This window comes from Pempheris klunzingeri, chromosome 14 (assembly GCF_042242105.1).
Source record: "Pempheris klunzingeri isolate RE-2024b chromosome 14, fPemKlu1.hap1, whole genome shotgun sequence".
NCBI classification, from domain to species: Eukaryota; Metazoa; Chordata; class Actinopteri; order Acropomatiformes; family Pempheridae; genus Pempheris; species Pempheris klunzingeri.
The window spans coordinates 12,913,757-12,929,534 of NC_092025.1; positions in this window are offsets into that span (position 1 = coordinate 12,913,757).

Genomic DNA, 15,778 nt, shown 5'->3' on the forward strand with positions numbered 1-15,778 from the left:
ATGTGTGCCCTGGTTTCTCTGTTGTCTTTGTTTATGTTTATGTAAGCATGATTATGTCATGCATTCATACGTGCATGAATTTTCCCCAGTGGTTGTTTATATGTCGGTCATGGACGGCTGCAGAGCTTATTCTGATTCACACTGAGAGGCGTTCCTCATATTGTACGTGTTATATGTAGGACACATTAAGGTGCATGAGTAGCAGAATGGAAGTGTGAGCAGTAAACATACATCTGTACATTGCAGGCAGCATGGGCATACGGTTTCGTGTAAAGGCAATGTGTGAACTCCACCCTTTAATGTGTCCCCCTTCATATAGATTTCCGAAAATATGTCCTGTTATGTGTGAAAGTTTTGTCTATTTGAATCCCTTGTACTGCTCAGTTCATCACTGAGATCCATCAGCCTCCAGACAAGCAGATCATATTTACCTGATTCTGCACAGAAATCGGAGGATAATCACTCAGTCTGTCAGTTTGAATAAATGAATTTGTGTTTGTAGTATTAGTAGTGGGAAACAATATCAACACGTTCTAAATCATAAAAATCTGATTTCTCTAGTTCTTTTGGAAGCCCATCTGTGAAGTGTTTCTCTGAGTATCTAAAACCTAATTAAATTAAATTAAATCACCAAATCCACTAAAACGGCAAAGAAAGAGGGAGGCTAGGGGCCCCATAAAAGCAGACGCAGACAGACAGACAGACAGACAGACAGACACCACCATAGTTTCACAACAATGCCATCATAATAGAGGGTTGTTATGTTCTCAACCTTTTGGATGTCAAGGACCCTCAAACTGATACACATCAGGCCGCGGACTCGTATTTGATAAGATGCAGGCTGCTCTTAGGGATTTAGTTATTTCACAAGTGTCTGTGCTGTAGATCGGCAGAACAGTAATCCTCACTGTGACACTATGAACAGAATAGTTAGTCTTAGACTTTCTCTCATTGGACTGACTTCTAGAGAATGGAACAATACTGGAATTAAGATATTCTCCTTTTTTTTTTGTTGCCTGGAACCTCCTCAGGGAGCCTCAGGGCACTGCTGCATGATATCATACACGCTTTATTAAAATGCTTTGTCTTAATCATAAGCATATTGCCCATTTGATACAGGAGTGAGAGCTTTAGTGTCCTCCAAGGGCAGAACATCTACATGTTTGGGCAAAGTTGAAATATCAGAATCTGTCTTTCTGGCCTCTGTGTCACTACTATAAAAATAATGAAGTCATAGAAATGTGGTGTTTCAGTTAAATAAGCTATTCAAACACATAATTGAAAGATCTGCATTTTGGCTGTAAAATTACTGCTTTCTGGCTTTGAGTTGTTGCCCAGGATGCAGTAATTTCACTCTCTCTCTCTCTCTCAGAGGAAAACAGCTAAGCCAAAGTAAGAGAAGAATTAAATCAAAGGTAACTTGTGAGATAGAAGTGGCTGGCCTTAGCTAAAACTAAAGCTACGTTTAGTTGTTGATTTTCCAATAGATATGTGTACGTGAAAAATATCCATTTTGATGAATTGACATTTAGATTACTCATTTATGACGGAGAGGAAAAAAATAACAGCTAAACTCCTGCTAAAGGAAGCTAGCCTTGCAGATGTCAGTACAGTTTCCATCTCATCGTTGACTCAAGTGAATCTTGCGTAATTTGGTGGTTAATTTTTTAAAATCAGATACTTAAATGTATGAAAGTAATTGAAAATGCATGCATTATATTGATTTTAATATAGCTGTGACCAAACACATAGAAACACTTTATTCCTATGGACCGTGAATAATAATCAAACTAGAGTTAGAGTTTTATTAAACAAACTAGTTAATGGATGAAAAGTTGAGAGAACATATTGTTGGTAGATACTATAGCTTCTCTGAGCATCCTGTGAGTAGTCGTAGCACTTTTATTATGTTGGTTCTATCGCAGTAATGTTTTGGGTAAACCCATAAGCCTGAAAAGAAAATTAATAAAAATATTACAATCTCTCCATCTATTTTACAGTTTGCCATCTGGCCTTAAAAGTTTTAAAACCAACTTCACTGTCTATTTCTTTGTAGTGCTACTGCTGTGATTTTATGGGTCCGCTTACGGGGGAAGAGCTCAGGCTTTGGGTCCACCGCCCCATAAAACCTGCTATTGTTATGAGAGGATGATTCATCACAATGTGGCGAAGCCCTAATGTTTCATTTACCGTTGCTCTAAGGGGGAAAACGTTACTCTAATAAATTAGTCCCACGTTCTCCAAACAGATCTTCATACAATTAGCTTCATATTCATTGTCTACAGATAATGATTTCTTATATTTCAAGCAGCCTGCCAGCACATTTACCACTTGTACACAACAGCATAATAAAAAAAAACAAATTGCACTGCTGTTGCTTAATATTTTCTGGTAAATATCCTCCAGATGCATTTTAAACAAGACTCTTTTTCATCCAGTGTGATATTAGTGCGAGTTGGGATCTCACAACCTGCTGAGCTGAAAGCAAACACACAAATATCAGTGTCTGAATTAGCCCAATAATATGCCTAGTGAGTGAGCGTTCTATAAAAGAAAAGGTAGTTACTTCTCACAAACTCCACCAATGTTCTGCTTTTACAAAAGAGATCATCCTTTGTGACGGCTGTTGCAAGAATAGAAATCTTGAACATAGTAAAGGAGAAGGGAAACACTGGAGCAGAGGCATAATTATGTTTCATTAATGAGTCAAATTTTTGTCTAATACAATCCTCTCTGTTATTTCTTAGGGCACATTCTGCAGACGGGGAAGTGGAAGTCACAGTTAAATACTGATGGATACGTACCAAATGCTTCTAAGATTAATCACTGAGTAACCTTGCTGCAAAGCTTAATCTGGGATTGAGGTATGATGCCTGCTGCCAGTACGTGACAGCTATGCATGAGTTTCTGAGGCAATTTGAGGCTCTAGGACATTTTCTAACCACCGCAAGGAGAAATACTGCTCTTCAGAATCTTGCATTTGAGAATTTGTGGTTTTTAATAAACATAGTAGGCATTTGAAAGACTGTCTTAATTTACCCTGACAAAGTAATGTGATCATTTATGTTCCTCCTCATTGTGTTTTAAATCTTTTAATGCGTTTCTGTGTTGAGGAATTTAAATGACTTAAAAGTTGCCCTAGAAATAAATCAGCAAACCTGTCTGAAGTAGCTTTAACATATATTAGCATGTTTCAGGCATATGAAAAACAGTCGTTATTCCGGTTTTGCCGTGACAGCACAAAAGTACAACCCCTGCTCATAATCCTTACGCTGAACTCAATGCCATAGTTCACCCACATGTGTTTTGTTTGGGTTGTCTAGACTTCTCGGAGTTGGAGGCGTGTACAGACTACGCTTGATTGATGACTCCTCGACCCACCTGCTTGTTTTGTTGCAAAACAACTCGCACCTTTAATTATTTTTTATGTATATGCAGTTCGGTGACTGCCCAATGTCAACCTTAGAAGAGATTTAATCAGCCAGAATAATCGAAAAAAAAAACACCACAATGGGTGTCTGTTAAATTCACATTCAATGCACTGCATGTAGCGCTCTCAAAAGTGTTGTACTCATGTCCTCAGTTTTAAGACACAAAGTGCTATAAACTAATCTCCTCTAATAGAACACCAATTGCTTCCTTTATTTTAAGAAGAGGTGCATAGTAGAGCATTATGACAAGATAAATTCATACAGCGAGGAAATTTTCACAGAAAGCTGTTTTTACGGCTGAATGAAATCAATTTGCAAACATAAACTGGTTATCATGCAGAAAGCACCTGAGAAATTGTGTTTTGTCCTTAAGGGCAAGAAGTAAGGCCTCAGTGGTTTAAAAAGAAAAAACACAATATACCATAAGTCTCCACAGAGGATATTAAAAGACATTTAGAACTCCTATTAATCTTTTCTTTATATATTTCCATATCAGCTAAGGAGTGAATTTTGTAATGTAAAGCAGCCAGGTGCCCGAAGATTCACACCTGAATGAATAACACTGTCCTCTCTACTTATCCTTCACCTCTGATTTCTGAGCAGAATAAATCTGCATAAATGACATGTTGACGGTTTTAACTTTGGCTGAATAATGGTAGAAAACTTTTCTTTTTTCTTTCCATTATCAACATGCAAAATGATTTATATAAAAATGGAATGCCAGAGAAAGAAACATTAGAAAGATTTTCAAGAAATGAAACTAAAATTACAATATGTGGCAACTGGGACTGCTCCTACAAATGTGCAATTTTAGGAAATATGTTTTAGCGTTAAAAAAAAAAAAAAGGAAGCCTTTGTACCTCTTTTGCTTGTATGTCTGTGGATTTTTTAAACCACCTGTGATATTTCACTCTACCTCATGTTTGATGTGACATGAAAGGACATACTGTAGGCTATGTAGTCACAAGTTTATGCCTTAGTGTTGTGAAAGGTGGCACGGTTAAAGTGAAACAGGTCATTTTTCATTTTATGCCTGTGCAGATCCAATTTTTTACTACAATTTGGCTAAAATATGTACTATCCATTTATCTATCAATTTTCTATACCTGCTTATCCTGTTCAGGGTCACAGGGGGCTCCGGCATATTCCAGCGTACATTTAGTTGGAGGCTGTGTTTATCTTGAACAGGTTGCCAGTCCATCCTGGCGCTCAAAATACATACTGTACTACTGTGTTTTAAACAGTGGAAAAATATGATAACAGCCTTAGGGATATGGTTTGAGAACTTGGGGTGAACAGGGGATCTTATATTCCCTTTTTGTTTGCTTTTGTTGAATCCGTATCTACACCTATCTGTTATTTGCAATTCAGTCGTTCACCACAAACAAATAAACGACTCTTTATGTTAAATAATTTGTTTTTTTCGGTGGATGATTGTGGGCCACCTTACAAATCATCAGAGTTCACTCTAATCTGAACTAAATAACTCTCTGGAACAAATGGAGCAGTGAGCAACATTGTTTGTGTGACTCCAGTCTAACAATACGTTCTTATTGGTGCATTCAGTATATTATTTGATTTTGATGCACTATGTGACTTTGTACATTGAAAAGATAATTTAGGGAGGAAATTATTTTTGTTGGTAACAAGGATTAAAGAGCATTTTAATGCCACTGGTGTAAATTCTCCTCCACGCATACTTTTTGTATCAAGCTATATCAATTATAAAATGCATCACAAGGTTTTAATCAGGGCCTTTCTGTATTACATAAGAAAGTTTTGTAAATAGCTTCAAAGAATATTGTGCATGTGGCCTTTTCTTGAGGAGTGCACTTTGTTGGCCTGAGGGAAATTTGACTTTGTCAAATCTCACATGGGCCATATGTTAATATTAGCTAGAGGTGGTGGAGCTGTTGATAAAGTATGACCTGGGGAAGCTCTGGTGCTTATGGGATTTGAATTACTTCAAAAAAATCTGTATAAACAAGCCCCAGGAGGACCCCTCTCTATGCCCACACACGCATAGTCACCCACAGTTACAGGATAAACACTTCCCAGCAGTCTCCGCTGACACAAACAATGCGCACGTACACACATTTTATGGAATTTTTATTTGTGATTTTGATTGAATTTGAATGGAGATTTAAACAGCCTCACTCTGTCTTAAGAGATGAGAGCATAATAATGATTTATACCCAATAAAGGACAAGTTAACAATGAAAAGTCAAGACTCTTAACAAGTATAAGGAGTTTTTACTTAAAAAGTTTTTACCTATTCTGGCATATCTAAACATTTGTCAAGCAAAGGCTAACAATGATACAGCTCTGCAGACTACCAATGATCTGTAATTGCCAGCTATACTTGGTGTGATTGCATATTATTTCAAACCACTGACTGTGCTGAATATCATCAAGATTGCGTTTCCTCCAAGGTTTAAGGTTGTAAAATGACTTTCCACTTCAGATAAGTAATTTAAGCTGAGGCGCATTTTCCTAATAGGCCTTTTTCAAAGCAGACATTTTGACTTGTCAAAGCAGGAAAAGCACAGGTGCAAATAATACCATTATCTATTGCTGTGGTCCATTTAAGCGTGACAGTCAGACATGTCAGTGAGTGTCACAGTGAAACACATTCATGCGTCCCATATCGACTCATACATACTAATACTATACAATATGTACCACATAGTAATAGTATACTATTTAAGCAGTTATTGTACAAAAATACAAACATGCTGAACTTAGTTTTCTACTAACAGGAAGCGCTACATTAGATGTGACTTGAGATGTTCGTCAGACTGTGACACTGCCATTGAAACTTCAAGAATTCAATACTGTATCTAGTATGCATACCATCTGCTTTCTGTATACTTTATTTTGTCACTTTCCCACTGTCAACACACTTCATACTGAAAACCTGCTTGGAATCAGTATGTGTTTGGAATTGGGTCACAGCGGCTCACTTTTTTAGCTTGGAGATGCATTACTTAAATGTTTTGTCTAATTTATAAGCAAAAAGTTGCAGTGCTACATTAACATCCACTTTTGGGTGCTTTCATTACAGGAATGATTTTAACAGACTAGTTGACCTGCTTAAATGTTGCTGGCACCCTTCTAACCAACCAGCAACTACTTAAGTAAGTTCATTCTGTATTGTGGGTCAACAGCATGTTGAAGAAGCAGGTCTTCAAACAGCAGTTTGAAGAGGGTTTTTCGACTATGTGTGCCAGTGAAATGCACACACTGTGCAGACTGTCTCACTGTGAATGAGAGACACTTGTGAGGCAGGTAACAGCAGGATTGTTTTACCCAAAAAAACCAGCAAAAATCACACTGCAATGCACCGCTGCGCCTCAGAAGGATTCAGCACCGAACAGTATTTAAAGAGACGCAGCTGACAGAACGGGTACAAATAAATATGTTTTAAATGTGAAATGTACAAATGGATCTGCAGCAGTTGCAGCGAGGCTCGCACTTAGAATTAAAACACAATCATGTGGTGAACTAAATCGCCTGAAATGCTGGACTGCTACACCCTTTGAGCGCACAACGCTCTAAGAAGTGTGCATCACATACAGAACAATTCATAGAAATAAATAATAGAATTACAGAACAGAATTATTATTCAAAGTGCTCAGAAATGTATTCATGTGGGCTGTTTTTGCTCTAACCTCTGGCATTGACCCTGTTTATTGTATGTGAGGGGGTTTAAGGTAATTTCACAGATCAGAACCTAATAATACATAATACATAATAATACATTTCATTTATAGAGCATGTTTCTAGAAACTCAAAGACACTTTACTAAAGGTTAAGAATACATGTTAAAAGCATGAGAAAAACAAATTACACATTAGATTACATGTCAAAAGCAGTTCTGAGTTTTTTTTTTAACACAGAGGGATCAGTGTAGTCTCTAATGTGTTTGGGGAGAGAGTTCCAGAGGGAGGGGGCAGCAATGGAAAAGGCGTATTGTGTTAAAATCAAACCTTGTACAACCTGTCATCATAATACCTGGAAAATCTGGCACTGATACGGTGCTTCTTGTGGGGCATTAAAGTGTTATTTCACCGCCCAGATCTGAGCGTAACTCCACGTATCCACATAATTTGGGGCTAAGAGGTGAGGGGCTGAGGAGGGGGAGCAGGATGTGGATATGTGCGGCAAGAGTTGCATCATTTGAAAATGAGCGTGGTTTCACAGTCTACCAGTCAAGGGTGGGGTCTGGGGGTAGGTGTGCTACTCGCCTCCGATTAAAGGGTGTTAACATTGTTCTTTTTTTAAATAAATTTCACAACATATTCAAAAGCCTTATTCACACAAGACTTTTACACATAGAGCCGGCGCTCTGTATGAACGCTAAATATTTTTTCCAGCACAGACACAGAGCGCTCATCTGAATTTGACAAAAAGTCTATTAGAATAGCTGACTCCATCTGAAAGTCCCAACTGGTCGACTCTGGCCTCGCAAGGCTCAGGGCTGATTTAAAACAGTAGACAGCAGCGTGTTGAACCATTTTAAACTGATGAAATGCTGATTTTTATAGTTTTGGTAAGACATCTTAATATCAAAACCAGGATTAATGTGTCTCATCACAGTACAGTCAAATGATTTCTTGTTTTAGCTCAAATAACACGTTAAAGAGTGCAGTGCAGTACCCCTTTAAGAATACTGACATAATCAGAAACGTCATGTTCTCCTTAACAGTGTTCATGATATTTTTTTGCATCTGGCTGACCCACTGTAGCAAATAATGGTGGCAGTGTTATCACAAACCAGACTGATTATGTGACGCTATTCTGTTCAAACTGTGTCAGTTGCTGATTTGAAGGTACTGTGCACAATGAGATTCAACACTGACCTAATTCACGAGCAGGAGAAAACTAGAAGAAAATATTATTAATGTGAGTTCTATAGGTGTAATCAAACCATTCAATCTTGTCCCCTGTGTGACTCAGTCTTTTTCATTGTTGTTCCAACATATGGCACAGTTTTGCTTATTTACTCTGGTGCTAATAGATATTATGAGATATCTGGGTCCAGAGAAGGTCAGATAGTGAACTCCACTGATGTTTGAATTAAATGATGTACTGAAACCTAAAGCACTGATCCTTGAATCTCAGTGTTTTTCTTGTAACAAGTAAAAGCCATAGATGCAAATTCACAGACACAAATATACATAGATACTTTACAGACTCAGATAATGACAGAGGAGTGATCGAATTGCTTGAGCACACATTTTGGATTACGCAGGAGCCAGGGCTGGAGCCGGTACGACACTCAGAGCTCAGCTGGGCATTTGCCAAGGGGGCTCACCATCTTGTAACATGTGGGCTTGACACCAGGAAGGTAAAGGGCAGGGGTTTGTGCAATGCCTGTGGGGCAAAAAGCCACTGTGGGGCTCTCAGAATGTGAAACATAGCCCCAGGTTATGTTGCCCATGGGTCCCATTGAAAACGTAGCTGAGGTGACTGTGCGGAGATGTAGCTGGTGTGCACTGGCATACTAAAGAAATGTTCCAGCCAAGAGTGGCATCATCAACTCTGGGCTACTTTGAATGCAAATGTAGGCACAGAGAGAGAGGTGAATTAGTTAAGACAGTCTTACTTGGTGAAATAGTTAGCAGATAACAGGTGATCAGATGGACTCAAACCCAGGATGGTGCAGATCATGGTTGGCACCTTAACCCTCGGCCACCAGGGTGCCCCTGGCTTCACTCTCTTTATTAACTGGGTCTAATTTTTTATGTTTATTTTGCCTCTATTTATTAACAATTACTGTAACACAAATTAATATTCAATGCTGCATATTTATTTGGTGCTTACTTTGTCATATGTAATAAAACTTTGTTTTTGTAGCTGTTTGGCTTGTAAGTAGAGAGAAGAACAGAAAAAAGAGAAAGATGGAGGAGGCAGACAGTGCTCCTGCTGCTAATGTGGGATAGTAATGTAAAGTAATGTGGTAGTGAAGTGAAGTACAGATGTTACCACATCTAAATGAGCTGCAAATGCGAATTCAATATATTTGTAAAATGACAAAACGATCCAAACTGTGTGGCTACCAAGGAAGGATGTTTCACTTTGGAAATGTTTCCAGTGGTCATTTTGAATCATGATGGAGATGTGACGGACCCGTGGCACAAGTGGGGAACAGCTGTGTTTATCAGGTCAATGGTCAGGTGGTAATTGAGGTGGGAAAGCTCTATTTTTGGTGGCTGTTGGATAGGTCGAGAATGACATATGCACGGCATTTAGAAGTGAGTGAGAAAACACAACCAAATACAGGAAACGCAAATAAATACAGACGAGATAAATGAATAAAGCCTGTACAATCAAACACAGAAACACACTGCAAATACTGGAAAAAGTTTTTGCATTTTGGTGGTGCTTTCTATAATTACGGCATGCTTCTGTGTTGGTTTTTCTCTCGGTTTTTGTTCTAAATGGTGCACACGCGCTGGAGTTGATGAAGCTGTTTTATTCAGTGACTGTCGTTTTATCTATTTGCATGTGTTTTCTTAAGTTGCAGTGCATCGTATATAGTGTTCATGTAAATATCCACACGTACTGTAGCTGGAGGCAGAGGACGAAAAAGCAAAGAAAGTGGAATAGCTGCGGCCATGACACAGCAGTCCAGTATCCTTCGGAATTACATACATATTGGATGATTCGGCACTTTCACGATTTATGTCCAATGCCAGTGCTCAGTGCCACTGCAGGATGTCGCCTGCACTGTATGTAGCAAGACAGTAAGTAAGGGTGAGGAAGTCAGGGTGGTGGATGCAATTTGGACAAACTGTGAAAGAGGACTTGTGCATATCCTCAAACTGCTTCTGAACAGCTATTCAAATGAAAAAGTGGAACATCAATCTTGTTGTGAGTTGGACTGGGGAAGTAAGCTATTGTTGGATGATAAGCAAAATAAATTGCAAAATTCCTAAATACCCCAGGGCAAGTTGTTTTTCAGTCTGACTGTTCTATAAGCAGCATCACTTACAATGGCTATTAGTTATAATATCACAGTCAGAACGTACCATTAAGTCTGTCCACTGTCTTATTTCAGCCAGCACACACAGTTCAATAAATTGAGAACAATCTGAACTAATTTCCCTGCTAAACAATAGTAATAAAAATCAGAGCCTGTATTTAAAATTGAAGTAATCTACATGCTATTGAGTCTGCCTTTAGTTTGGAAAATGGGACAGCTGCAACATATCTTGCAATGTGTGGAAAGTGTAGAAGCACAAAAGTAATCAGGGCTGTGAATATTTTCCATTTTCTGTCTATTCTGCTACTGAAGAAAGATCAAACTCCTCTCTTTTTTCATTCCTTGATGATGAGGGGTCTGAAATGAAACTTCTGTTTGTTTGAACAAGAGGGCACTTGCATCAATTATACATTTTCCCCCCCCTCTTTTCATATGCACTGTCTCGAGACCCCTGGTGCAATTACAGGTCTTGATGCTTTCAGTGTCTGTTTGACATGCTCTTCACCAGCTCCACACTGAAACCACTCCTTATAGACCCCCTGCTATCACTGGCTTGAGGCATTTTTCTCTCCATGAATATTATTAGTATTACCATTTTCATACTTACTTTAGATACTGCTGCAGCTCTTTTGGAAGTCTGATGGATGTGCTCCTGTTTCTGTATGTAGCCAAGGACTGTCCAGAAGGCTAGTGTCAACTTTGTTCGGCTGCTGAGGTGAGATAGATATCATGTTGAATAAATGAAATGAGCCTTAATCTATATTAAGTAGTATTTTGCTTTCATGTATACTGCATGGCAATGCATACAGTCTGCGCCGGCCATGCAAGAAAAACCTAAATAATTTATTAAATGTCCTTAGCTGTGGATGGTCAATGGTATGCTTATAACATGTAAGTCTGATGAAACATGTTTAATGTCTGACACCTTGTTTGATTGATAGACGGGAGCAGAATAAATTAAGAATGTACATCTTGTTTACACTCATACACACAAGCGCTCGCACACACACACACACACACACCCACGTGCATTAACAGCATGATCAAAGATGGTATAATTTTCCAGACACAAACCAAGGAAATAACAAAGGTTACTTTTGCTAATCTCACATAAGAAACAGGCCTGCTGAAAGGATCCATGCAGTCCACATCATCCTGCCATTTCATCTTATTTGTAGAGGTTTTGGCTCGTTTCTTTTTCCCTGTAATGAACCCATTGTAAGCAAATGAATTGATGGAAAAGCTGTGTGCCAGACTTCACACCTGGATCTCCTGTTATCTAACACTTCGGAGTGTTTGCCACTATATTCGACATTAAGTCTAGCCTTATTTTATCAACGGCATTAAGCCTTTTGTGAGAATACGTGGAAAAGGCTCCACTGCTAGATGAGATGGAGTCTGTGTGGCGCTCAGGCTGTTACACAGACTCGCACACAGAGTCTTCGAGCACGTGTATTGCTCACAAGTAGGTTACCTTTGCCTGTACTCACCCCAGTGGAGTAGCATGCTGAAATATACTCTCGTTATCATCATTTGTTGAAAATGTTTAATGTAACTAATGGTGCATCTCCAGTACAAATTCAGAGCTCAGTAGCGTAGAGCTATGTGCTACTTTACTTGATGGATATGAAAATGGCAAGTGATAGAGAAGGAAAAGCCAACTGAGGACAAAGTTTTGACAGTTCTCTCAGACATAGACAAGTCATATGAGTACAAGTCTCCTACACATCAATGAATAGGCAGCATGAGTGTATCTATTGAACATGTGCACGGCTTTGTAAGGGCCGTTGGGAGAAAAACAACTAAACTGAGGGAAGCAAATTGGCATTTTCTGTTTTTGAACCATTCGGTCAGTGGACTACGGAGAGGGTTCTCATCAGATTGATTGTCCTCTGTTTTTGGTAATTGGCTGGTGTTCACTTGTGATTTAGTGTGCCAGGTCCGGACTCGTCCCAGATAGTACATCACTGCCTGTGAGTGTCTAATCAGACAGCTTGCCTGACCTCCTTTCTGAATCAGTTAACCAGTCAGATGGCCTTCTTCTCTGGCTAACCACTAAGCAGCTTGTCCCTTCTTCTCCATAAGCCAGTCAACCAAACTTGAATCCTGAACTGTTTTCTGATAGGAAAGCCAATTAGGCAATGGGACACACCTAATTTCTGAAATTGCCAACTGCTTATAACTGGGCGCACCTCTTGCTGGAGCAAACCAGTGAGTAAACTCAGTCAATGTGATTACTGAGCTGGAACACCATCACATGGCCACCAGCTCCTCAGCAATATTGCAATCTCCCATATGGCAATCAAAAAACATGGCAGAGATTATTCAGGAACCAATCAGCATATGGTATTAATATACAGCCAAAAAATATTACATATATCACAGCAATCAACGCACCATCAGGGAAATGGCATCTTCCCCATAATCAACAAGAAACAACATGGTTCAACACGCCCACATGGAGGACAATTTGGCTATTAGATCACAAACACAACACAAAATTTCTTTGTGCTCATCAACCACTAGCAAATACTGTGAAAATGGCTATGAACTAGTCAGAGTGGACTAAACAAAGATAAATCATTCAAGAGACCTAAAGACATGAATGTAGAGCAGATGACTGAGAGGTCAGGCAAATTCAGCATTACACAGATTCAGCCAGTGGATTTTAATTCACCGCTAATGAACCACCTGAAGGTTGAATGCTGCTACTCTATAAATGTGCAGTAGAAAGTCTTTATTATTCTGGCACATGCTTTGAGTATAATCTTAATTAAGACAATGAAATTCAAGTGGTAGTGGTACTTACTGTACACCACGATGTACCGTGTTTCATGTTATTATAACACGTGCATAAACCAGGATTACATTTGACGCACAAATGTAACATACTTGAATACTTAATATAAATCAGTCTGGAGCCTTTTCAGTTACTTATTTCTGGCTGTATTTAGGAAAGACAAATGTCACACACCTGACGTTATCCATTTGTGCATATAATTTGCATTACTTTTTTAATCATTTATGTGTTATAAAGCCACTAACCCAAGGAGAACTTTAATCAAATGGTAATAGAGGAAGAGCAGAGGAAGACTGAGCAAGAACAAGACAAAGAGAGAGATGAAATTGAGTAATTTAGAGTTGTCAGCTCTGTTTAAATTCACTGAAAACCATGTGGACATGTTGCACACACTGCTATGATTACCTGGATAAAAAAAAAATCACTGTTCTTTTACCAGTGTGTAATGCATTTACAACTTGAAGGTTAAATTGATATCTATGTTTACAACATGCAGTAAATGACTGACAGAGCTTTTAACAATGTCATTATCACAACTGTGCTCGACCAATTTTTTTGGGATGATGAAGACTTAATTCAGACTTTAATTCATACTGATAAAAACAAGGTAATGTGCCATATGAAGACAGTGGTGGAATGCAGCTAAGTACATTTACTCAAGTACTGTACTTAACATGGGCGTGACAATTTCGATTCTACATCAAAACTTGTTAGAAATGATTTGACCTTCGAAATCAAAAGGAGGATCAGTGATTCCCCCAGTATTCTTGTTTCCCTCTCCATTCCTACCAATTATATTGTTCAAAGAAACAAAAAACAGACAACACAGTGTGGCCCAACCTTGGACAAAAACGGGCAATGTGAAGATATCACTTTGGGGTCTGGGTAGTTGTGATGTCATTTCTCATTGTCAGAATTTTTTACAAACAAATCAGTTAATCAAGTAAAGCTTGGGGAGGCAGTTTTCTGGAAAAGGCTGAAAAAGCCTGAATTTGTGAAAAACACAGCTCTCCTCATGCAGCTCTGCCCTTTCTGTCCCAAGACTCTTCCACCAGCCGAGCATGGGCCAGTGGCACAGGCTTTTGCACATGCTTCATACTGTATGTGCAGGAAAATTAAGTTAGCAGTTTGAAATGATTGTGTTTGTGATCCCAAAGTTGTTATATTATAAAGTGGCAATCCCATGAGAATCATCTTGAACCATCTTGTTTTCTTTGCAAACATGTGGACCTTTTAAAATGCATGCAACCTTACTAACCATATTACAGACAAATTAAGTTAGTTTAATCATCCCAGTCGTGCGTGTGATCCTGATGCTGTTAGAAAACGTTACATAGACTTGAACTTGAATGAACTGTAGAAAAATATGGTTAGCAGGAGGCTACACTATTACCAACATTCAACTTAGCCACTCATTGCTTGCTTTCATGGTGAATCTATGTGCATAAAATATGGGTGTATTGTAAGAGGCCTTATAATAAAATGTATTGTAAGAGGTTTTCTCTCAGACCACTCTAATTACAATATGCAGGGTAAGGTTAATTATTGAATTTTTTGCCCAATGACACCTAAAATATGGCCACCCCATCATTAATGGAGAAAATTATCTGCAGATAATCATTAGTTGTAGTCCTACACAAAAAAAGTTAAACATGAGATCCACCTCAAGCAACAAAGACAGTAAAATCTTGCTTTTACACTAATGCATGAATAATGAATAATAAAGTCTAATATCATATAGTATATATGACATTATCAGGGGGCATTTTTCTGCATTGGGTACTTTTACACATTTTCCTGAATATACTTACAGTATTTAAGTAACATTTTCAATGCAGGGCTTTGACTTGTACCATAGTATTTTTACAATGAGGTGTGAATACTTCGTTCACCACTGCATGAAGATGGTTATTGTTCAAAAGTGCTAGAGACCTAACCTTCTGATTAACACCTAAGTGTTGATATCCTCTACAGGAGGTGAGGAAGGCTAACATGGAACATATTCAGTTTATTAGCTAATGATTTGTGGAATTACAGAGAGTGCAACAAGCAGCGTGTAACTGACAGCTTTTTTCATTACTAGAATAGATTTTGAGGGGCTGTTGCTCTAAGGGCAGACAGAAAATGCATTTAACTATCTCGATGTGCCACAAATGCACCCAAAATAGCTGGAGTCGATCTGTGCATGTGCCAAGTCATATTATCACACTTTTATTACTTAATGACCTGAATAGTTTATGGTTCAGGTGATATAATGTAACTCAATGCTTCTCATTGTATCTGCACCATTAAACTACATTGACAGTTTCAGAGTCTCTCTCCTTCAGTTCAGCTTGCATAACTCCCATCCATATTTCCATTTTATCAGAGAAGCTGTAATGAACAGATCTCAGATTAGTGTTTGATGTTGTCTTTAATCCTTCCAGTCAGGCAACTGAGACACCTTCTGGACTGCCTCTGCTGGGCAGATTTGGATCAGGAGACCTGGGACTGCCTGCCAATCAGCACAGTTAGTGTTCAGCATGTGAACACACACTCAAATGCATGCAGGAAATAGCC